General features: G+C 39.8%; 1 protein-coding gene and 1 non-coding gene across 3 annotated transcripts in view; both read left to right on the top strand.

Moving 5' to 3' along the window:
* Positions 1–14,863: 14,863 nt before the first annotated feature.
* trnag-gcc (transfer RNA glycine (anticodon GCC)) lies at positions 14,864–14,943 on the top strand. The gene has a single exon. It is a non-coding gene; the product is annotated as a tRNA-Gly (tRNA).
* A 476-nt stretch (positions 14,944–15,419) lies between these two features.
* The window catches only part of LOC148370276 (uncharacterized), a 78,932-nt gene continuing 67,935 nt past the window's right edge, over positions 15,420–26,416 (top strand). For both annotated transcript variants that reach the window (XM_088332759.1, XM_088332758.1), the window contains exon 1: positions 15,420–15,730. The gene's annotated coding sequence lies outside the window, so the exon portion shown is untranslated. The remainder of the gene's footprint in view (positions 15,731–26,416) is intronic.

Here is a 26,416-nt window from a genome sequence, read left to right as displayed (position 1 = left end):
GCAGGTAATGATGAGCAGGTGTACTGTCCTCCGGTCTATCTGCCCGTTGGCCCCACTTGGAAAATTGTGGGATGCTGCATCTTAAAATCAAATGCATGTGTTTTTACTATCACGGCATCACTTAAGTACTAAATGCTTGTTGAGAATTGATTTTTTTAAGATGATGACTTTTGCATGTCAAGAAATGTTCCATTTCTGTTCTTAAAACGTGCATTTTCAAAATGACTTTTGTAGTATTTTATGAGAGTTGACAACTTAATACAATAAAGTAGAGTGCCTTCTCCCTCCTATGTACTGTGTACATGGAATGAAGTCCCACATCCTTTCCCAGCTTGATAAATATTTTACATCTGAGCCGCCTGAACCATAAAACATTTCACATGGCATTTCGTCACACAGTCCGGCAAGAAGTTGTGCTGCCTCTAACTCGTGCTGGCCTGCCAACCCGGCTGCTACCAGTCAGGCCTGGAAGAACCCACTACAGATTTCCTTTGAAAATGAGCTTTTGATCAAATAATTAGCTTTTAATTTAGACTCACTTAACATATTTTAATACTCTTGAGAGGTTTGTTTAAAGTACAGTTCACAGACTCACGATATGTCGTTGTGATTGTCATTTTTACAATGTTCTTGGCAATATTTTTCTTTATCTCACTTATTTTTATTTGTTTAGTGTTTAAACTTGTCCAATGAAATGACCTTGACATTGAAAGGTACTTCAAATAGAAAAATATAAACTATTAATTGTTATTTCTTTGATAATCTATTATACCAGGTGCTACTCAATAGTCAAGAAACTCCTTCATTAATGCGAGATAGCTTGGATATGGAAAATAAAACCATGTTCTTTTATTCCTAATTCACAACTAAGGAAGGGGTGGTAGGCAAAATTAATTGGACTAAGACTACACAACAGCAGACACACAACACTGTTCAAAAAGCCTTCTATCGTAGCTCAAATGTTTTCAAAGTTTTTGTTTGTTTCTTTTCATCAACTGGAGCAGTTCCAAATGAGCTCTTTACAACAAAATCTGCAGGAATTATTAAAAATTGGGAAAAATGTGTACTGGACTGTCTCAGAAAATTAGAATATTGTGATAAAGTTCTTTATTTTCTGTAATGCAATTAAAAAAACAAAAATGTCATACATTCTGGATTCATTACACATCAACTGAACTATTTCAAGCCTTTTATTTTTTGAATATTGCTGATTTTGGCTTACAGCTGAAAAAAACTCAAAAATCCTATCTCAAAATATTAGAATACTTCCTCAAACCAAGTAAAAAAAATAATTTTATAACAGCAAAACTAAATCAAACATTTGAAAATGTCCATTGATGCACTCAGTACTTGGTTGGGAATCCTTTTGCACGGATTACTGCATCAATCCGGCGTGGCATGGAAGCAATCAGCCTGTGGCATTGCTGAGGTGTTATTGATGCCCAGGATGCTTCGATAGCGGCCTTCAGCTCATTTGCATTTGTAGGTCTGGTGTCTTTCATCTTCTTCTTAACTATACCCCACAAATTCTCGATGGGGTTCAGGTCAGGGGAATTAGCAGGCCAATCAAGGACAGTGATGCCATGGTCAGTGCACCAGTTACTGGTGGTTTTGGCACTGTGGGCAGGTGCCAGATCATGCTGGAAAATGAAATACTCATCTCCATAGAGCTTTTCAGCAGATGGAAGCATGTAGTGCTCTAAAATCTCTTGTTACACAGTTGCATTTACTCTGGACTTGATGAAACACAGTGGACCAACACCAGCAGCTGACATGGCTCCCCAAACCATTGCTGACTGTGGGAACTTCACACTGGATTTCAAGCAACTTGGATTTTGCTCTTCTCCAGCCTTTCTCCAGACTCTGGCGCCTTGACTTCCAAATGAAATGCAAAACTTGCTTTCGTCTGAAAAGAGGACTTTGGACCACTCTGCAACTGTCCAGTGCTTCTTCTCCATAGCCCAAGTCAGACGCTTCTTCCGTTGTCTTGAGTTCAGAAGTGGCTTGACCATGGGAATACGGCTATTGTAGCCCATTTCCCGGACACGTCTGTGAACTGTGGCTTTTGATACCTGGACTCCAGCTTCAGCCCACTTTCTTTGAAGCTCCCTCAAATTCTGGAAGCGGCTCTTCTTCACAATTTTGTTAAGGCTGCGGTCATCTCTCTTGGTTGTGCAGCGTTTCCGGCCACATTTTTTCCTTCCAACAGACTTTTTGTGGATATGCTTTGAAACTGCACTCTGTGAACAGCCTGCTCTTTGAGAAATTTCTTTTTGTGTCTTACCCTCCTGATGGAGGGTATCAATGATGGTCCTCTGGACAGCAGTCAGATCAGCAGTGATTTAGTTTACTGAACCAAGCTGAGTGTTTTTAAGGCTCAGGAAACCCTCGCAAGGTGTTTCGAGTTAATTAGATGATTCAGGTGATTAGTTGAATAGCCTACTTGTATACTTTTTCATGATATTCTAATATTTTGAGATAGGATTTTTGAGTTTTCTTAAGCTGTAAGCCAAATTCAGCAATATTAAAATAATAAAAGGCTTGAAATAGTTCAGTTGATGTGTAATGAAACCAGAATGTATGACATTTTTGTTTTTTTAATTGCATTACAGAAAATAAAGAACTTTATCACAATATTCTAATTTTCTGAGACAGTCCAGTATGTTGGCATTGTCGTGAAGAAGGACTGATGTCCTTTCTTCTGTGAGTTTGTTAAACATCCGATCTTGAGACTCGACAGGTATAGCAAAGTACTGACGTTGAAATTATTATTACAATAAAAGCAAAGAAAACAGATTATTCTGGGCTTGTGAGTACAGAACAAGACTGTAATGACTTCACAAGTGCGCTTTTCAAATGGCTGACAATCATTTAAAGTAGATACCAGAGTGGTGGTCTTTGACATATAACACAAAAGTCAGCAGAGAATTTTCCTAATCCCATTTTCACCCCAATCCTTTGTCCAGAATGAATTCTGCATGTGCGTAGACGAGACTCAAGGCCTCCCCTCCAACTGTAATCAGTACACCACTTAGAACAATGTAGGGACTGAATAACGGTTAAATGAATGGGTATATGTTGAAAGGGATAGTGAATAAAACAAGAAGTAAACAAGTAAAAAACTATTTTAAATATATGGATAATCAGAAGTTGCATCAACTAATAAAAGCATGATCAACATGATTAGAAAATGATGAGATGATTAAAATAATCGGAACAATGTCAATGGATAAACTCATACAATTATGACTATATATTTAGTGACTTATTTCAATATCACAGCACAAGCATTTTTGTTTTGGTTTATTTTACCCTTTTTTTTTTCAATTTCAAAAAAAGTGTTTAACACCCCAGCCCAATCAAATCAGAAAGTGCTAACTATTTAGCAAAATTCTTCAGTTGCACTTAATTTGAAAATAATTTGTTTTTGGTCAATGCCAACATCTACTACATTTCGAAAAATGTTTTGTTTAGTCTTTTTTTATAATATCACAAAAGCTGGTATTTAATGATGGTCGTAGACTATTTGTAGCCGCTCTTTATATTTCATACATTTTAAGAGGCTACTTAAAATGTGCGACTTTTATTTCTCTGCATGTTCATTTTTTACCGGATAAAACAATCTCTGGAGTTTAGCAGTTCTGTTGAGAAAGGTTGTAGATTTTGTTTTGGAATCGGTGGGGATATAGGGCTTTCTTAAACTGATTACATAATATTGGCGAGGACAAAACAATGATTGCTCGATATTGGTAGGGACACTCCGCCCTAGTTCATGCCAAAACTACGACTTTGACGTTGAGGTTGTTGTTCTGAATATTCTGGGCACAAATGAGGTACAGAAAAAAAAGCTGTTTGATTCTCAAGTGTGCAGTCAAAATGGCTCACAATAACTTTTAAACCAGACGAGCTAGACCGGTTGTTGCAAGTACAAATAAAACTCTCGGCCTTCTCTTTAACTGCAAACTAAAAACACTATTTGAAGCAATGTAAAGACTGAACAAGAACTGATTGAATGGACGAATCAAGAAGTCAAATAATGATATAAAGGAGTAAATATAAAGTAGTCAGTAATTACACTCAAAGAAGATTAATCATGAAGTATATTAATTAAAAAATATGTGGCAGCACGGCGGCGCAGTGGTTAGCGCTTGTGTGGGTTCAAATCCAGCTCCAGACTTCCTATGCGGAGTTTGTATGTTCTCCCCGTGCTTGCATGGGTTTCCTCCGGGCATTCCGATTTCCTCCCACGTTCCAAAAACATGCATTTCAGGTGAATTGGCCGGTCCAAATTGTCCCTAGGTGTGAATGAGCGAATGAGTTGTCTGTCCCTGTGTGCCCTGCGATTGGCTGGCAACCAGTTCAGGGTGTCCCCTGCCCACTGCCCGGAGATGGCTGGGCTCCAGCCCCCCCCGCGACCCTAATGAGGATAAGCGGTATGGCTGATGAGATGGAGATGAGATAGTGTTGCATGATTAAAATAATTATGCCGGGTCATCCAACTCTGCTACTAGGCCTGTAGTGGCACCATTTTCTGTGGTGTGTCTTGGGCAAGTACAGCCTGTTGGCACCCACGTATGATGTAATTGACTGCTTTAAGAGATAGGACACTGGCTAAACTTTTTCTGGCCTGAGAGAGGAGAAAGTCAATCAATGTTTTGGTTGCACACCCCAGTGACCTATGGCATCTCAAAAGTCATACGTGCGGTGTGAACTCAAGTGTCTTTCTGGTAATACTGCTGAGTAAGAAAAAACAAAAATGCAGAGTCAGCTTTTTTGGGCAGTTTTCTCATCTAGGGTAAACTAACTACCTCACTGCCTGTAATAGATGGTGTTGATATTCAATGTCGTTCTGGCCTAGGAGAGTGGAATCTCTTTCTAGTATAAATGCCAAGTCAGCAAAACCAAAAGTGCCTATTTTACTTATTTTTTCACATAAAGGTAAACCAATCTAACTGTCTGCATGATATTGTGTTGAAATTGAATGTTGTTCTGGCCTGGAAGAGGGTGATTTCTTTATAGAAAAAAACTGCTGAGTCAACATAACGAAAAAATGCTGAACTGCCTTTTATTTGGCATTCTCATGTATGGGTAACCTACTTGGGTGCCAGTAAAAGATGTTAATATTCAATGTTTTTCTAGCCTGGGAGAGTGGAATCTCTTTATGTGGAAAAATGCTGAGTTATGAAAACCAAAAGTGTTTAGTCATCTTTTTTGGTGCATAAGTCACATATAGTGTAACCTACCTCCCAGCCTGTGAAAGATGGTGGTCATGTACAAACGTCTTCCCTCTTTTATTGTGTGGACAAAAGCACAAACAGACTGACAGACAAACAGACAGATAAACAGACAAAGAAAAAAATATACATACTTAGATCCCAAACACAAACATTATAAGCACCCTCGCTTTGCTCGCGGGTGACACAAATGTTATAAATAAAGAAATCATACAATCATAACCACATACGCAGTGACACATTTCAACATAATGACACTATTTATAGTTCACCAACCACTTGACTGCTTTTTCCTCTTGCATATGTTATGAGAAAACATTATGTGAAAGTGCGAGAGGTTCCCGCAGCTCCACAACAGTGGCGAGGCGAAAGTAAGGTCACTGTTAAATCAGCATTGATAGAGACTCCCAAATGGTTCACCCAGTAGGCCGGCTATATTTCGCAGGGTGAAATGAGTGTGTATTTCTGTCCGAGTGGGTTCATGTCCACAGCCTCTTTTCCATGCATCTAAACCCCCGCCCCCTCTCGCAGGGCCACATTTCTCTGCATTGAAGCTAATGCGAAGCGACAGGACAGCCAGTGGCACTCGGCTCCGAGGCAACCCGGCTTTGTGAGGGAGACCCAGCAGTCTGGCTCCGGGTGGGCAACAACAAAAAGAAGGACTGCTAGAGGAGAAACAGGGCTTCTTTTATCCGTCACTCAGTGGATTTATTCGGCCTCTTGGTGATTCCACTTTCTCATGAAGGCGCTCGCATAAAAGCGGGCACATTTGGCCGTGCAGGAGGTTTTGTTTCCTTGATTCTAGGGGCAACTGGAGCCCCAAATAAATTCAAGCTCGAGCAATGTCACAAAGCTGCTCATTCAAATTGTAGCCTGCACTGGGAGTGTCTTACACGGTGGAGTTCAGGGGGCATGTTTCCCAGTTTGATCTCAAACCTGGTAAATTTGTGTACCTCAAATAACAATTCCCAAATGTAAATTGTTCTAATGAAAGTAATGACCTTGAAATGTACAAGAGTGTCCCAAATTGTCTCTTTTTCCTCTGCATGTTTATTTTTTCCCGTTACGAGAAGGTGGGTTATCTAAATAAAGGCTGGGACAATGAGACGTTCCTTTGATGGTTTCATCCACAGAATATTGTAGCACACATGAGATTCAGACAATGGCTGTAGCAAATCACAGAATCGCAGACGAAAAGGGCTTATCACATTCTTCATACCGACAGATAAGTTGTACCGGAGCAAAACTGAAAAGATGGAATTTCTCACTTAACAACACAGAAAGTAATTGTACAGTAAGCCTTTGTCCAAGAAAGTCTTGGCAAGTCCCTATTGACTCTTTGCACGTGACGTCATGTTGCCTTCCTCGACAGAACAAGAGCCATGACTGACGGCAGAAGTGCCATAGCTGTCAGCACTTGAATTAAAATTTGAGTTGAAGTAAACATCAATAATGATGACTGACAAATTGAACCACCACTTTTTACAATGGTGATGTATTGCTGTGCGGTGGGCAAGGTTCTAAGCCCTTTTGATGAAGACAGAAGACTGCAATGTTCATCTCCAAATCCAGGTATGTTTGATGTATCTCCAATTTTATGTCAAGTAGGCACAAGACACTCAATATAATTGGCCAATATAACAATTAAAAACAATAATAGAATAATTTAGCTTGTGTTTTCTATTAGTGTCTTACCATTGCCATTTATTACGATGTAAACAAGCTGCTTTTATTGTGATTAACTAGTGATTCAAAACAGAAATCTTCCAAATATTACGTGTATTGAAAACTGTTATGTGCTCTACCATAAAGCTAAATGAACTGACTATCTATACATAGATAAAACAGGAAACCAAAATTTGGAAGACAAACATAATTTCACCAAAGGAATTAGTGACTGGAGTGTTTTACCATATTTTTTACACAGAAAAAAAAAACAGTCCAAAAGCTTAATGTCAATCTATTTCAAAGGAATGGAGCTATGTCCTACTGACAATAGCCTCTCACTGTCATGATTTGCCAATTGCATTGACCTGCGCTCACTCGTTCAGCCCCAGCTATCACTCGTTCCCTAATTAGTTCTCCTCCTATTTAAACACGTCATTCTCGTTCCCTCCTTGTCAATCCGTCAGCAAACCTCCGCACATTCAAAGCAAGCATTTTTTACTCTGGCTCTCGTTCTGTTCCCCAGCTGTTCTGTTACCTGCTCGTCTGTCCCTGACTTGTCCCGATCTCCGACCACACTCCGTCTCCCGTCCCGGCTGCCCGACTTGCCTCCTATCTCTGAAGACGCTCCGTTCTCCCGTCCCGGCTGTCCGACTTGCTTCTGATCTCCCACAATGCTTTGTTCGTGAGGGCTTCCTGCTCCTCCTGCCCAGTGAGCACCGGATCGCCGTTGTTTTTTTTCCCCCTCGCCTGACTTCCTTAATTTTCCGCAATGGCATTCTTGACCTGATCACATCTCCTAATGACCAAAAATGGATCATTTTCGTCTTAGTTGTGTATTCCACTCAAAGAGAAAAGATGATAGACCTAACAATGGAGCTTGAGGCCACTTCTGGCAACAAAACAGGTCACAACTGAAGACATTTTCTTGGAGAGTCTTAGAAAATGTAAACAACTTTGTGATAAAAAGTGCTGCATTCGGATTTGTATGACAATTTACACGGACGATTAATTATCTTTACATATATGTATACTTTACTTTGCATATTATGGAGGACCAGAAAAAATCATGTTATAACCCAATTTTCAACTATGGAGCAAAGAGTGGCTTTATGTGGGAAGTAGTCCTTCGTTTCTTGTTAAATGCACACATGTCAACCTGTACGTTTTTGCCGTACAAAGTACGTTTATTATGCATTTTAAGACGTGTACGACGTACAAGAAAATATGTACGGAAAAATGCAAATTTGTCAATTATGGGTACCATCCGGTATACACCAACTATGACAATACGGCAAATCAATCAAGTCAAACCAGTTTGCCGCAGTAGCCTCTATCTCGGTATCGTTTTTTTCGTTGCAAACGAAGCGAGCGGTTTGATGCTACTGTGCGCATGCTTCTGCCGCCAGGGGATTTCCCATCATGCATCATTCCGATCACATGTGAACAAAACATCGGATTTCATGTGGTAGTTGTGTAGTGAAAGGAAGTCCGTCTCTTTTTAGAGAACCGGCTTTTTTGGCTCAACTTATTAAAGAGGGCCGGTTCTCAAACGGCTCACTTGCTTTAATGCATTATATTACGAATTATTATAAAGAACTTAAGAAAAGAGGCAAGTATTAAAGTAGAAAATGAAAAAAGACTGGTTTGTGGTTATCCCTTTAATCAGTATATCACCAACAATAATTGAATGCAGAAAATAAATGAATAATTTGAATAAGAAAATGTATTATTCTACTTAATTATATTTGCATGTATTTTTTCCTTCTACAGTGAACGTCCAAGCTACTTGATCTTGTAACTTTTTTTATAATAAACCTCATTCATGTCGAGCAACTCAGTATCTCACAACAACATGTTGATTAACAATACATATGATATAACGAAACACATGTACAATATAACATGTTAAACTACATAAATAAACACGATTGGAAAAACAATATGGTGTAAGATTATTTTGTATTTTGTAAGGGAAAATACGACAGTTTGTAAAGGTGTGGAGGTTGACAGATATTTAAATGTAACCCAAAACACACCCCGATCGTTGCAGTACTGTCATCGTTTTCTCTCAAGAACAGTTCAAAAACACATTGTCTCAACAAATCTTGCTCTTTTACATAAACCCATACCGCTCCAGGATTTTCTGAGCTTGCCATGACGTCATGCTTTTTTGCAGATCCTTCGGCAGGCGATGCAATGCTTCACCCTGACCGTTTGGGGGACTGTGCGAGTGAGTTTGACTTCAAGTGAATGGATGTCGCCAGTGCTGTCAAGCCAAACAAAAAAATGGCAAAACACAGGAAATAAGGTTTATTTCTGTCAAAATAGATACAAATCGTTGTGAATTTAGGATCTTCTATCTCAGTTGTTTCTAGAAAATGTGCAAACCATATGCAGAGATAATTCCATAATATGCATGTTCAGAATGAATAGCAATAATTCAATGATTTGTTAGGCCATATCCCCTTTAATTCAAAGTTCATGACTTTAAATTTGCAATATATTCTTCGTTTGCCTGTTCTCCAAGTGTTTACAGAGAGTTTGTTCCATTCCAGTTCGGGGGAAATTGTGAATATACAATGAAGCAATTTACAGTTTGGTCTTATAAAATCTTATTCATTTGCTTTTTGTATTCAATAATATACTCACAAAATTTTTTTCAATAATTGTTCTATTGCCAAAGGTGGAAATTATTACTTCATATCACTTCGCTTCATCCTTGTGAAAAGCAAAAAGACAATGGATGTAATACCAAAGTTTGTATAATTGACTGAGATGCAAAGGCCTATTTCAGTGAAAACCAATGTCCGATTTAAGTACATGATTTAACATGTTGATTATTAAACTTTCTTATGACATTGATAAATTGGATATTCCGATTTTTTTCTTTTTATTGCATGCAGCAGTCAACACAGTCAAGACAACCAAAATCGATTTTCTTTCCTCCAATACTTAATTAAAACCTAGCCTGAAGAGAAAAGAAGAAAACCTCCTTATTCCCAATTCAATTCTCATCAAAACAAATCTTATTTTGTTACTTCCTGAAAGCTTGCCCTTTGCAAGCATACATTTTGCATTGTAGATTAATTGGTTTATTGATTAGTTATCAAGCCTGCACGAAATAATGCCTTTTAAAGGGACAGTTTGAATTATTTGGAGCCTCCTAGCGGTAAAAAAATATTCATTATTTTTAAAAAAACATTCCACTATGGAGTTTATATCTATCTATAAGGGACAGTGTGTATTATTTGACCACTAAATGTTGCTATATTGAGTAGAGAAGTGGTCTCCAATCCGAGGGCACCAGAGCGCCCCCAAAGGATAGCTGAGAAATGTTCTGAAAATAGCTCACCAGTACTGGGTCAATTTGATTTTCTAATCTTTTAAGCAGTTAAAGGAGTCTATTTAACCCTAGTTACAACAACTAACCGGGTAATACGATAGTAATAACATAGTAACAACATAGTGATAACGTGATAAATTGTTATTCTAGAAATGCATATCAAACTGTGTGCCCTTTGCACTAATGAGTAACAAAATTAGCTTTTGACCCCTGGCGTAGTGCAATCAAAACCAAGTGCTAAAAAAAAACCCAGGAAGAATACAAACTACACTGACTCAAAGTCATCAAAGTTCACCATTTCATTTTCATTTTTTGTCTAGCCTTTCACAGCATTTTTTTTATTTTCCAGATACTTGTAGGAGCAAGATGGCGGACAATGCTGTCAGCTCCCTCTAGGTGAACCTCATGTAATGTGAAATACAAATAAAAATGTCTTGATCCATGAGTATTTAAAGAAAGTTTATATAATAGTTCACATATTTTTACTTATTATTTAAACCTATATTATTATTTTTAATGGATGAAGATTTTTGCCATTTGGAGGCGCTAAATAATACACACTATTTCTTAAACATTAGTGTCCTTTTTCCTCATGAGTTTGTGTCTTTTGTTCCTGTCAACCTCAGCCATTTGTCCCCATTATTAAGGATCACATTTCCTTATTAAGCATTAATAAACGTTCCAACACAACGTGGCACCTAATTACTCACAGCAAGACAGACTACGCGGAATAAAAACAAGGATACTTTCGAAAAAAAAAAAAAAAGTACCAAATAAACAACACAAACAATTACTTTAGTGTATTTCTTAGTTTATTCCTTGCTTTGCAGTAAATTTACCTTAGCATATTATACATGCAGGATTTTGCAGACTTTAATGTGATATGAGTTCTTATTGTTTATCTATATTCTGTATGTACTCCCCTCACACCAATATTAGCGATCAACGACGACGTTGTTGTTTGCTGCCAGTGACCGAAACTATTCAAGACTATTTTTTTCTTGTACAAAAAATTGTTACACGATCTTCACAATTTGTGTCAAGGTTTCCGTGGCACCCAATTGGCCCCGTCCGTGTGGCGCCAGCTGCGGCTCATTGACAGATTGGCTTTCCATCTATTTAAGATCAGTGCTCTCATTCTTCCTTTGTCAGTCCGTCAACGAACCTCTGCCCCGCAAGACGTGGGTTTTGACTCGGTCCTGTTTCCTGTTGGTATTCCCTGTCCGGTATTGGTCCCGTTTATTTTTGTCCTGTTTAATATCGGTTTCCAGTTTCGTTCCCGTCTATTTTTGCCCTGTTTATCATTCTCTCCAGTTTATCCTGTTTCATTATAAACCCTGTCTGTCCGTCCTGTCCGGTATTGACCCCATCTGTCCGATATCTACTCGGGCAATTGATATTGATCTCGTCGGCCTCTGGCTTCCTATCATTTCACCCCAGACTGCTGCTTAACGTGCATGACTCCCCATTTACCGTAAAATAAAAGGCTTGTGAGAGAACGTCACGCGTTTGGGTCCTGATCAAGTTCTGGTTCATGACAATTTGAAATGATAAAAAACATATAAAATTACCTTACTTCATTACATTTACTCTGTTACAATTACTTAAGTCAGTTTTGGGACACATTTAATTCTCGGAGTATTTCTAAATCACTATACTTTTTACTTTTACTCGAGTAGATTTGTGAAGAAGAAATTGTACTTTTACTCTGCTACAGTAGGCTAATCGAACATGTTAATAAGTAACTTAAATCCCTCTCATATAAGTACGTGCATTTCTCTTTTGCTTGCTTTATTTCTCTCTCGTGATCCCTGAATGAATTCAATCTGTGCTGCCTAAGCCCCACCCCTTTTAAAGGTGCGGCGTCATAAGCCAGGCAGGTAGCCAATCAGTGTGTGTGACCCGCCGTAGAACCCAAAAGTAAAAAGAGAAATATAACAGGACAGAAAATCAACTTCAACTGTATTAATCTAATTGTAATTACTTTACCTTTTCAAAAGGTCACTACTTTATTTTTATAAATGCATGCTGCGTTTCATTGCACTCATTTTGTTGCCCAGGTAACGGGCACATTGAAAAGAGCCAACTTGTTTGGCTCCTAATGGTTCTTCAGTTTATTTTGCTTTTAATGATATATTCCCGTTAATAATGAAATGGGATGAATCATGTCGGCTCACTTGGAAAACGTGTTATGCTACTTTACTATAATAGCCTTTATTGTTTCAAAATACAGTGAACCTTTGTTGTTGTTTTTTCTAATCCTCAAAATAAAAATGGCATCCAAAAATGGATTTATTGATTGTATTTATTTTATTTTATCAAAGCAATCAAACATTCCGTACTTCATTTATTTAGTAACGAAGTTAAATTTGAGGCAGTATAACATACAACAGAGTAGTCATGTCATTTTCTTCAGGATATGCTGCATCCGACTTACCGTAAAATCCGGACTATAGAGCGCACCTGATTATAAGCCGCACCCACCACTTTTTAAGTGATTTGCCACTTTTGTACTTACACAAGCCACACCTCTGTACAAGCCGCGTGCGCACGCATTACAACTTGTGACACAATCACAAGTTTAACCCAGACCAGGCTGTAAGTTCCACGATTGAAACTACATTTTTTTTTGTTTGAACAAATTTATTGACACTAATAACAGCAAACAAACAATGTGAGGTTTGAACAAGCCTTCTCGACAATCTTAACCGCAATCAAGCATATTCACAATTTTGTTATGTCTGGCAATATGACGTTTTGACATTTTTTCCTGACATTTTTAACATCTTTGTTAGTGTCAATAGATCTGTCCAGGCCAAAGTCCCTCGATTGTTTTTTGGTCCGAACAAATCCATTGACACCAACAGCAGCAAACAAACAATGTGAGGTTCAAGCATATTCACAATTTTGTTATATCTGACAATATGACGTTTTAACAATTTTTTCTGACATTTTCAACATCAATTAAGCAATTTTGTTATTAAAACCACTATCAGCATCATAATTGGAATATGATACCCGTAATTAACGTTTGATGCAGACTTGTAAAGTGTGGGTCCCGGTGAAAGTAATCCAAGGAAACAAAATGTATATTTCCAAGGTTAAGGGTGGGAAAGATATATGTCCACTATTGTCTGCTGCGACAACAGACAAATCTACCGGTAACTCAGCTTTACCCCACTTCCCATCAGCCCGCGTTTGCTCCGCCCCTTCTTTTTGATTCGCTCGTAGAACACATAACAGAATAAATCTCTAAAATAAATACATTACAAAAATATACAGTTGCAAATACATATTATACATGGTTACACATATTTACGAAGAAAGACGGTACACCAAGAGAGTTTTCAAAGCTTTAATAATAATAATATAACTTTCATCCCAAACCTTTCCTTTGAAAGGTACCAACACGCTAGTAGGATCACGCTCGCAATGCATCAAACGTGTCTGTCAACAGACAGCATCCCGTAATTGTGAAAATCACGGTAGATCGTCCTCCCCATAACTATCGCCATCAAGGGCGTCTTCCTCATTATCGGAACGTACCTTCCCTTTACAGACAATGTATGCATAAACATAGAGGTTGCAGTTTTTCTTGGCGCACATATTCTACTGGTCTTAATCTTACCTTTAATACTCCAACGCCGCTGGTGGCCGTTAGAAAAATTACATAAATTGGCCGCTTCACTGAATAAGCCGCAGGGCTGAACATTTGGGGAAAAAAGTAGCGGCTTATAGTCCGGAATTTTGGGTAGTCATTTTAATAGTAGGCTAATTCAGATACATACAGGATAAGTTGCGTTCACTATAGTACTTTTAATTTGTTTGAGGCTCCTGACAAATATGTAGGTTTTTTTTGGTCCAATATGGCTCTTTCAACAGTTTGGGTTGCTGACCTCTAGGCTAGTTTGTTTTTCTGCTTGCAGAGCCTGTTAAAACAAGTACTTAGGCTTTAAATGATCTACTTGTGATTATTTTCTTTCTTTAAAGTATACTCCGAGGTCTAAATATGGTGGAAGCTAGAGATCTTGATGATTATAGGAATGAGTGGAGAAGTGTTGTGAAAGAATAGTGGGATGTTTGGACGTGTTCTAGGATACGACAGGGATAAACCAGTGAAAGCTGTCGGGCCCTGCTGTTGAACAGAAAAGTGTGTTGTGTCACCCTGACCCGAGTGACACGGCCGCTTTCTTGTGTCCTGTTTCATCTAGAGGGACAAAAGCATGACCAACTTGGGTGCCGACGTGCTTAACTTGTGGTCCGGGCATTTTGGGTTGGCCGTGGTCCAAAAATGTTTGTGTGTGTTTTTCCTACTTTTCCTCTTTTTTTTTTTTTTTTAATTTTCTTTGTTTTTGTATGTGGTTGTCTTGCTGTCGGTCATCTCTCTCGAGGGATATGACCAGGGTAGATAGATAGATTGAAAGTATACTCGTTATTTTATTGTTTATCATAGAACTTGAATTGACCTTAGTTATTTTAATTTATTTTGAAATTAAATGTAATGTATTGTTGATTGGATGGACTTAAATGATTAGATGATCTGATTAATGGGTTGTTTTTAAAAACATCAATAAACGTTGCTACGGTTACTCAGTACTTGTGTAGTTTTTTTCACCAAGCACTTGTTTATTTGGTGGTTCAGTGGTAGAATTCTCGCCTGCCACGCGGGAGGCCCGGGTTCGATTCCCGGCCAATGCACATATCCTTGTACCAGCTCAGTAGCCTAGATGGTAAGGCGCCCGCTTTGAGACTGGGAGGTTCGGGTTCGCGCCCCGGCCGAGTCATTCCTAAGACTTAAAAAGTGGTCGGCGGCGCCCTCTCTTGGCTGCGGCTGCATCGGGTCAGATGCAATCGACATTTCGTTCTGTGTACATTGTTACACAGAATGACAATACAAGGAAATTATTATTATTATATTATTATTATTTTCACTCAAGAAATTATTTGGGTGACTACCTTTTACTTCTACTTGAGTCTTATTAGTCTGAAGTAACGGTACGTGTACTTGAGTATTTTTTGGCGTACTCCATCCACCTCTAAAATGAACAGTTATGGCAGTTTGTGACCAATTCACCCCTCTGACGTTTTATTTTGAAATCTGTGCTCGGAAGAGAAGCGCGCTGCGTGCGGTTCATCATCACGTGCTGCTGCCAAGCCAAAGCTGATGGAGGCTGAGGAGGGAGAAAGGAGGCGAGCCCCTCAGCTTCCGCGTCAGCATCCCTTCAAATAGCCGCTGTCACTTGCATCCTGCGCGCATGCACACTGGAAATTGCTAAACGAGGGGAAAAAAGGACCAAAATCAAACATTTTTAAGTCAACGTAGCAGCTTTCGTCTCGTCTGGTAACAATACAATCAAGATGAACGCCAAAAGACGTTAAAAGAAGGTTTGGAGCTCATCCGGGAGGCACAGAAATGTGCAAAGCGCCTCATCACGGGAGAAGTCGCAGATGCTCTTCTAAAGCACATCGACGATTGACTCATTGAGTGAGTACTCATAAATGTGTTTTCTGATGCTAATGACGCGAGGACCGTGCTTTAAAATGACTCGCCCCCTCCTTGCGATAACATCATCAATCAATGACCTCTCGGTTTAAGTGCAGCGCAAGCGCCGCTCGGTCAAGCATGAATGAAAGTTGTCTGACCAATTTGCAAAGGATACAACCGCGCCAATCTGTACTTTTGTCTTGCATCCCTCCCCTGAGCGCCTACACGCACGCACACACGCACGCACGCCCCCGCCTCTGGCGCCATTCGCTGCGTGCATTCACGCAGAGCGCCCTTACATTAGTGGTGGGAACTCCTGCTCTTTTTAAAGGACCGGCTCTTTCGGGTCGGTTCATTAAGAAGAGTCGACTTGTTTGGCTCCTGAACGGTTCTTCAGATTTGATTTGCTTTTAATGATAAAATTAAGATAATAATGAAAACGTATAAATCAAATCGATTCCCTTGTGTATTGTGCTACTCTACTATAATAGCCTTAATTCATTCAATATACAGTGAACTTTTACCTCGTGTAGAATTTTAAAAAGTTTATACGATACCAGTCTCAAGTGCCTTCAAGAGGGAGAGTACGTGAGGTAGAGAGAGAGAGAGAGAGAGAGGGAGAGAGGGAGAGAGAAAGAGGGAGAGAGAGAGAGAGGGAGAGAGAGAAAGAGGGATAGAGAGAGAGAAAGAGAAAAAAAGAAAGAAAGAAAGAAAGAAAGAAAGAAAGAAAGAAAGAAAGAAAGAAAGAAAGAAAGAAAGAAAGAAAGAAAGAAAGAAAGAAAGAAAGAAAGAAGGAAAGAAAATTAAGAGAGATGGATGATGAAAGAGAGACAGATGATGAAAGAGACATAGATGATGAAAGAGAGATAAAGAAAGATAAAGACAGGTTGGAGAGAGCAAAATGAGAGAAAGAGGGGAAGAGGGGGGTGGAGATAGAAATAAATAAAGAGAGAATGAAAGAAAAACAATGATGGCGAGAGAGAGAGGGGAAATGATGGACAAAGATAGAGATAGTGATAGGTATATAAAGAGAGGGAGAGAGAAAGGGAGAGAAAGAGAGAGAGAGATTTTGGTTTAAGATCCTGATCATGGTGTAATTGTAGTCCTGTGCAGACCTTTTAATCATTTTAATGATCAAGGGCCATATATATATATATATATATATATATATATATATATATATACTGTAAGTGTGACTTGACTTGAAAAGAGAGCGAGAGCGAGGGAGAGATGCAGAGGGAGAGAGAGAGACAGATACAGGGGGGGAGACAGAGAGAGAGAGAGAGAGAGAGAGAATGAAAAAGAGAGAGAGATAGAAAGGGGATCCGGTCCCGCTCTGTCACTTCTAAAGCCGACTTATCGAGCCGTTTCGTTTGGAACGACACATCACTCGCCCTTACATCATGCGGCGGGTTTTTTTGTTGCAGGTGCAACGAAAAAAACTTTGGATAAAAGTCAACCCACTGCATGAGCATGCCATCACGTGACCTTGGACCCCGTTAAAAAAAATAATAATAAAAAGCTTTTGTCAATTGGAACCACCCTTTGCATTGTCCCACAATTATCGTCGATTATCTGCTCACGAACGAAAGGCGTGGGTCACCTTACTTGGCGAGAAGAAAGGAGGGGAGCACAATGCATATGCTCAGAAACTGCATTGGCTTATGCTGGTGCTGAGCGGCAGTCAATATTTGACATGGATCGACTTCTCAATGTCATATCTGTATAGTTTTCCTCTGCTAACTCCTACTTTTATGCCCTTATTTCATTCCACTTTTTATAAGATCGTGACATTTTATAATGAGTCTTGGGACCGTTATTTGTACACATTATTCATAACGAAGCTAGGTAACGGCGTTATTTTTTCAGCAACGAGGCTGGTTTTCCGCTCTCCTCCGAGTTATTTTTACATCTTGTCTATTGTATTCAAGTCAAGTCAAGTCGTTTTTATTTGTATAGCCCTAAATCACGAAGAGTCTCATAGAGCTTCACAGATTATTACACTATATTACACAGACTATTTTTCAGCCGACGAGAAGAGTAGGTTATTCATATGCTATGGAGTAGAAGAGAGTTTTAAGTTTAGATTTAAACATTTCCACTGAGGTTGCAGATCGGATCTCAGGGGGAAGAGCATTCCACAGCACCGGTGCCCGGATGGAGAACGCTCTCGAACCAGCAGAACACTTCTTTGCTCTTGGGATCACCAGAAGACCGGCACTCTCAGATCGTAGGCTTCGGACCGGGACATAGGGGCAAATCAGATCTGAAAGATAAGAGGGAGCAAGTCCATGTATGATTTTGTATAATACTAAGAGAACCTTGAAATCACATCTATGGCTAACTGGGAGCCAATGCAGGTTAGCCACAATCGGTGTTATGTGATCGTACTTTTTTGTCCTAGTTAAAAGCCTCGCTGCGGCATTTTGTACCAGCTGAAGAGACTTGATTCTAGACTTCGGGAGACCAGAGAATAGTGCATTACAGTAATCGAGACGGGAGGTAACAAATGCATGAATTATAATTTCCGCATCAGACTGAGACAGTATTGAACGGATTTTAGCAATGTTACGAAGATGGAAGAAAGCGGTTCTAGTAATTTTCTCTACATGCATTTCAAAGGATAGATCAGGGTCAAATATGACACCTAAATTTTTAACTGAGTCACTCTGTGTGATGTGACATTTGTCAATGTTCACAGCAGTTTTTGAGAATAAGTCACGGCATTTAGATGGACCAATGACTAACATTTCGGTCTTTTCAGAGTTAAGACGCAAGAAATTGAGTGACATCCACTCTTTTATCTCAATGAGGCAGGCCTCCAAATTTCCACAGTTTAGTGTGGGAGATTCCTCCAACGGAAGATATAGTTGAGTGTCGTCTGCGTAGCAGTGGAAGCTGATATTGTACTTGCGAATAATATCACCTAATGGAAGCATGTAAATGCTGAAAAGAAGGGGGCCAAGCACTGAACCCTGCGGAACACCGCAGGTAAAATTAAAGGGCTCAGATGACATTTCACCATATTTAACACAGTGCGTCCTATCTGAGAGGTAGGATCTGAACCACGAGAGGACGGTTCCTGAGAGACCAATCCATTTTTCCAACCGTTCTAGTAGGAAATTGTGGTGCACTGTGTCAAAAGCAGCACTAAGATCCAGCAGCAGCAAAAGTAATGAAGCGCCAGAATCCATTGCCGGTACGAGATCATTTGTTACCTTGATCAGAGCTGTCTCAGTAGAGTGGTTAGCCCTGAATCCTGATTGCATGGATTCAAAAAGGTTATTCTCGGATATGAAAACATTCAGCTGCTGTGCCACTACTTTTTCAAGTACTTTAGAGAGGAAAGGTAGGTTTGACACAGGTCTATAATTCCTTAAGATTTCTGGATCAAGGTTGGGTCGTTTCAGTGTGGGTTTAATAACGGCGGACTTAAAAGCTGCTGGAACTACACCTGAGGAGAGTGATATGTTTATAATATTTAGAACTGAAGGTCCAAGGACGCCAAAAAGACTTTTAATAAGTGAACCTGGGAGCGGGTCGAACTGGCAAGTTGTCGGTTTGGCCGCATTCACCACCTGTTTGAGATCATCAAGTGACAGTTCACTAAAACCGGACAATTTCCCAGGACAGCCACCCTGTCGTGCATCTGTAGATTTCAGCCCTTTAATATGTGTGGTATTTATAATTTCTTTAGCAATTTCTTCCAGTATGCATTGAATCTTCTTAGTAAAGAAGACCATTAAGTCATGAGCAGAGTGCGTCGAACTATCTGCGATAGTCTGTTGCCTTGTAAGCGATGCTACAGTGTCAAAAAGGGCTTTGGGATTGTTCTTTTGAGACGCAATCACCTTCGAAAGGTAGGCCGATTTTGCAGAGGCAAGGGCCGCTTTATACTTTAACAAGCTGTCACACCAGGTTTGATGGAAAACCTCAAGCTTGGTAGCGCGCCATTTTCTTTCTAATTTCCTGCATTCTTGTTTAAGGGTTCTAGTTTCATCAGTAAACCAAGGCGTGCATCTTTTAGGACGTGATTTTAGCTTTATGGGCGCTATTGAATCCAGGACACTAGTCAGGGTGGTATTGAACTCATTCATGAGTGAGTCAATCGAGCCATTGTATGAAGGAAAGGACGCAACTGCTCCAGGAAGGAGTTCAAAGAGCTCAGAAACTGTGCAAGTGCTTATATTGCGTCCGCTAAATCCTTCAGCTTTTTTAACACTACATTTAGCTAGCACCTCAAATGTAACTAAATAATGATCCGAGATAACGGTAGTACACGGTAACACCATAATGTTTGAGGTTAAAACTCCTCGAGTCAGAATCAAGTCTAGCGTGTTTCCATTTTTATGGGTTGGCAAATCAACCAGTTGATTAAAACCAAATGCATCAATTAGAGACCTAAACGCAATAGTAAGTGAACTGAGTGGGGAGTTCATTTGAATGTTAAAGTCCCCCATAATTATAATTTTGTCTGCATAGGTTACTAGTTCAGACAAAAGTTCAGCAAATTCGTCTAAGAAAGTTGTGTATGGCCCAGGTGCGCGATAGATAGTTATTACATAAATTGACAATAGAGAGGACCGCATCACAAGAGCCTCAAACGCCTTGTAATTATTAGAGGTACGAGGATTAAATTTGAGCGATTTTTCAGAAATGAGCGCGACACCGCCACCCTTTTTCAACGTGCGTGCTACATGGCTACTCGCGTAGTGAGGGGGTGAAGCATAATTTAGCGCTAAATACTCATCCGGGCGTAACCAAGTTTCACAAAGACCCATACAGTTAAGTTTATAATCACGAATAATGTTATCAACAAGTAAAGCTTTAGGAGCAAGCGATCTAATATTTAAAAGACCAAATTTTAGCTTTGCTGAATCATTTGACTTAGCTGAAGTCTTTGTAGTCTTTGTAGAGATCTTCAAAAGATGCCGCCGTTGTGGCTGTTCGTGTGCGCTGAGTGTAAAGCTTAGGTTGTCCGGCGAGGAATGAATGGTGGAATTAGTTACATCCTCGCGTCCTTCTTGCTCCTTAGACTTCGCACGCTTCACACATCTACCTGCACGGCAACCACGCTTCTGTTTTCTGTCCTTACGGCGCCGTTGTCGTCGTTTATTAGGAGGATTAGCTGTCCACAAGGATGCCGGATCTCTTTGAAGTTCGCTCGGTATATCATAGGCGGTATAAAAAGTGCCCGAAAAGTCGAAATTTAGACGCCCACCCAACCGAATAAGTTCGTCCCTACTGTAAGTATTTTTGGCCACACATGTGTCCAAAAGTGAAAGCAAAAAAGACAAGAGAACGGCAATAAATAGAAGATTAGCTGGAGAGCAACTAGTCGCATGCATGCATCCATGCGCCGCCATGTTGAATATATTCCAAAACGGGGTGGAAGTCAGGACACCATCCACTTGTTTACTTCAAATTATATCTCGTCGCCATCATGTTTACTTTACTGGAAATCAAAAATGTGGCTTTAAAATTAATTTACTTTCCTTCAACATTTTAAGTCCGAATTTGTCAGTGACAGAAAGCCTCTGGCTGTCTGGCACGTTGGCTTTGAGAGAAACTCGAAATTGAAAAACATTTGCGCATGTGTAATGTAGGTTCATCAAGGATCCTATTATACATTATATGAATAATATTGGCAAAAACATCAACAAATGTATCCTCCCAGAATGGTGTCTGAAATATTTTCATGCTCAGGTTGTGTATTTAGAGTGAACGTGTAGTTTTCCCGTGTGCGGGGCACAAATGAGGAAATCGGTGAATCGACTGACACAATTAGCAAACATGCTTGATACTCGTCGCATTTGGCACTGCGCCATTTTTCTACCAAAAGTACCCATTATACTACCCTAATCCATTTGATTTCTCTCAAATACTGTTCCTTGCATTTACATGAATTTTGGGTACGAGTGCTTAATGGAGGCACATAACTTGATGCTAGCAGCACAATGTTAAACACTTCGAAAAGGCAAACTCGCAAGTTCAGTCCTTGGAAGCATGTCTTACATCTTTAACACATCTGGCTTGTCATTATCGAGTGTCCGGGGAGCTTTTTAATGCGATGTGAAAGGAGATATGGAACATGTGATGGTTAGAGGCATCCGAGGACCAACCTTGGAAATTTCTTGTATTTAGTGATGGGAAAAGAAAGCATCATGAAGAGCTTAGAATATGTTTGATTGTATTTTTTTTTTCCTCATTAAAATCTAATTTTTCCCATTTTAAAAGTTGTGTTTTTAAAAAATATTCTAGTTGCTACTGGCATTTTCTGGCGGCAGTAGCTTAGGAGGTAAAGCGCTCGTCTTAGGCTCAAGATGTTGCAGGTTTGATTCCGGGCTCCTCTGTGTTTTATGTAAATGTGTCCTTGGGCAAGACACTGAATCCCAAATGCCCCCGATAAGCAGGTAGTTGCCTTGCATGGCTGACGTTGCTATCGATATGTGAGAGTTAGTGAATGGGTAAGTGTGAAGCACATTGTAAAGCGCTTTATTGATCGGGCTATAATACCCTGGGATCCAGATCGAGTTGAGCGGAACTTTTTAGGCTCATTCTTACCTCTAGTAATGAGTAAATTTCCACTGCATCTTTAAACCAAGACTACCATTTTAGAGAACTAAAAATATAACTTCATAAAGCTCAAATTTTCCATCAATACTTGCTTACACTTAAAAGGTAAAGCGTACCTGTATATTGGTCTACTAAATGTCTCTGTATTGTGTAAAGACAAGACACCAACCTTTTTGAAACAAAGACCTACTTTTGTATAACTGATTAGTGCAAAGGGCAACCACTTTGAAATGCATTTCTAAAAATCTACTTATGCTATTACTATTTTGTTAGTTTTTTTCTTGTGTTATTACCAGTTTGTAATTATCAGAAGTAGGATTAAAATAAGCATTGTCAAGCACTAAAACATTGTTTTTAAAGACACTGATCAGGTCAATAATCTCTAGAAAATCTCTTCGACCCCTCGTGAGCTTTTTTCAGAACGGTCCAGGGGCTTTTAGGGGGCTACCTGCTGCGGGCACCACGTTGGAGCCCTTTGGTGTAGGGCAACTGGAAACAAGTGCTAAAAGCAAAAAATAAAATCCAAATACAAAGAAACCAAATCTTATAATTTATTTCTCATTTATTTGCTCAACCTTCCTGATTTTTTTCATTTTTTTACCCATAGACGTAAGATGGCGGACAATTATAAAGACAAATTTTTGACCTATAAGTGTTTAAAAAATGCACATTTATATGATGGTACATTTATTTTGCTTACTATCGAAATCAACTTTTTTTGTTTTTAATGAATGAAGTTGGGGTTTTTTTTACCACCAAGAGGTGCTTAATTATACACACCGCCCCTTTAAGTGACTCACATTAGAGTACCAGAAGCCAAACCACAATTGTAGACAGACAATCCAACCAGTTTCACAGGCATTTATTCTTTATCCTCTGCAAAAAATACTCTTTTGCTCGCTTGATTTAAAATGTGTGCAAATTTAACAATAGCTCAATGTTTTCTCTTTTTTGGTGTTGAAGTCTAGCCACCATAATTTCGGGAGCTGCCTGTTTTCAGCTCATTGCAAATTTTATGCCGACCAAAATTTGGACGTGGGGTCGCACCCCCAAGGGCCAGTATTAGCATGTGAACCTTTTACCAAAGCTTTGAAGCTGTAGTCTCTTCCTGAAAGCCGGACAATCACGTTCACGGCGTGTAGCACGCCCAGATTTTGCAAGTAACCGCATCGCTTCTATTTCTATACCTGTCAACCTGTAAGTTTTTGCAGTACGTTTATAATGCATTTTAAGACATGTACGACGTACAAGAGAATCTGTATGGAAAAATGCAAATTTGTCAATTATGTGTACCATCCGGTAAACACCGACAATCATGAAACGGCAAATCAATCAACTGTAACATTTTTTTCGTTGCAAACATAGCGAGCGGTTTGATGCTCCTGTGTGCATGCGTCTGCCGCCTGGGGATTTCCCAACATGCATCATTCCGAAAAAAATATATTTATATATTGTGTATGATTATTTTGTATTTTGTAAGAGAAAATACGACAGTTTGTAAGGGCTTGGAGCCGTGGAGGTTGACAGGTCTGTATTTCTACTCTTTCCAATAGCTGCAAATGTGAGTATTTTGCACACTTTATAGCTACAAGAAGACTGATGCATGGCAAATTGTACTCATTCAAGTCTTGTTCTCCCCTGTTTTGTTTGCTTCCCAAATTGTTGGATTAAAGGCAACCTGCAGTTTTCGGAGTATGTAATGCCGGAAGGAAAACTGCTGCATATGCACCTTATCCGATGCTTTGTGGTATATATCAGTCAGACAGGCGTGTCCCGGCCTGACCCGCAGAATCGGAAACGGGCGGACTTTTAATACTATAGATGCGCAGACCAAGAGATTCACAATCATGTCTGCAGGAACAGTTCTCAATTATTCATGCATAGCAGAGGCCAAGGAGACAACACAAAGGCCAAGTGAAGAAACAAGGAGAATGGAAATTAATGTTTCAATACTAAAAAGTCACAACATGAATCGGAATCACAGATAATGACACCTCGTGAAGGATAATTTGCTTTTGCCCCGGTATGCCTGGAGCAATGGAGCACTGTAATATAGTAAATATCAATATAGTGTATAAAAACGCATGGCACGTGGAATGAAAACGATAAATTGAAAACTGTCTCTACTAGTGGCAGACCGTGCGCTTGTACCTGGGATTTTCTGCGGATTTAACCGACTTAATCCATCTTTAAATGCTACATAATCAGAAACTGTCAATAGGAAAAAAAAGACCAGCACAACCAGGCTTAAGTCGGATGATCGAAAAATTCCAACGTACTCAAACATCAATTCAATTCAGAGCAGCAAAATAAATTAAGGTGAATCAGCCAGCACTATAAATACATTTACTGGATGCAGGATCTCTGCCGAATGTGTGTACAGTATATATATATATATATATATATATATATATATATCTCATCTCATCAGCCGTACCGCTTATCCTCAGTAGGGTCGCGGGGGGCTGGAGCCCATCCCAGCAATCATCGGGCAGTGGGCAGGGGACACCCTGAACTGGTTGCCAGCCAATCGCAGGGCACACAGGGACAGACAACTCACTCGCTCATTTACACCTAGGGACAATTTTGGACCGGCCAATTCACCTGAAATGCATGTCTTTGGAATGTGGGAGGAAACCGGAGTGCCCGGAGGAAACCCACGCGAGCACGGGGAGAACATACAAACTCCGCACAGAAAGTCTGGAGCTGGATTTGAACCCACGACAGGTTCCCATGACATGAACTGTGCCGCACAAGCGCTAACCACTGCGCCGCCGTGCTGCCTATATATATATATATATATAGCTTAATTTATTTGGCTTTATGCTGTCCGCTGTCAACGTTTTTAGTGTGGCAAGCACACGAGTCTGTGCTACGTGCGCTTCGTCAAGCTTCCTCGTTTTAGCTTTCGAAATTTTTGTTTCACTCCATACCCGTCTTTCTTCCCCGGTCTCCACATCCGTGTTAAATAATTTTTTTCTTGAGGGTCCGCTCCACTTTGTGTCTACACATCATACCTGATGCCTATACTATGTGCTAAATGCACTTATTGCGTAAAGGTACGCTCCCTGGTGCACTATGTGGAGCACTGCTTCTCAAAATAAAAGCAATCCCGATCAAACTGTGGTACGGCTAAATATTGAACGCACACAAAGTGGTTATGCTAGCTGCGAAATACACTTTCGTCAGTTTACTGATTCAAATTGGAAGGTTTTTATTGGTCTCGTCTATATAGGGCAACTGTGCCTTGTGGCTGCTGTTTAGTGGGTAAGCATAATACACCTTTGTTTTTGGCCCTTTTTATTTGGTATGGGAGCAATTCTACTGTTCACAATGACTAAGGGCATGTGGGCCGACGGGCAGAAGAGTCCACTTTTGCAGAAGAGCACTACTTCATCGATTGTCCCGAACAGAAAAAAAGAGCAACATATAGTTCTTGTTGACAGATGTGTTATGGTTTTTCTTTCATTTCAACAAGCGACCATTTGTTGTCCTTCAGAGGACTTTTTGCTTCTGCACAGCGTGACCATTTTTCTCTGAGGAGGGGTAAAATTAATCAATTTTCTCTAAAAACCCGGGGATGCCGGAAGTTGTGGACATGGCGGAGTCAAGGAGCTTCCCGCATAGAAGTGGCTCCTTTATCGATCGGTGTAGTAAGAGAATCTGCTGGCTTTTAAAAGTGCTGCCTCATAAGAGCGTCTTGGTGAAAAGTGGGATCATGTCTGGTGAACTCCATCTCGGTCTTGAAAGACGATTTCTCAGGGGATCAAAACATGCCCTTTAACACGATTTCATGTCTAACTCCTGTGAGAATGAGCGCCACATTCAATGTGTTCTCATCAGTGTTTACAGTAGATTTACACCGAAATGAACTTTTTGGGACAAAAAACGAAAATGTTAAGCGGTCGACGAAAACAATGAAAAATCAACACCAATATATATAAATAAAATCATTAGAGCCCTAATGTGTAAACTGTGACCACTAGATGGCACTGTGTTGTCTGGTTCGAGCGAGGGCCTGTGCTTGAGAGCACAGGGTGGAGGCATCCTGCCAAACAAACATAGCAGCGACCTGAGTGTGGATTCCAATGTGTAGAAGAAATTGGTATT

The sequence above is a fragment of the Urocampus carinirostris genome, chromosome 3 (assembly GCF_059441175.1).
Source record: "Urocampus carinirostris isolate Australia breed hairy pipefish chromosome 3, RoL_Ucar_1.0, whole genome shotgun sequence".
NCBI classification, from domain to species: Eukaryota; Metazoa; Chordata; class Actinopteri; order Syngnathiformes; family Syngnathidae; genus Urocampus; species Urocampus carinirostris.
Note: the sequence above shows the minus strand (reverse complement) of the source record. Positions and strands in the feature narration are given on the sequence as shown.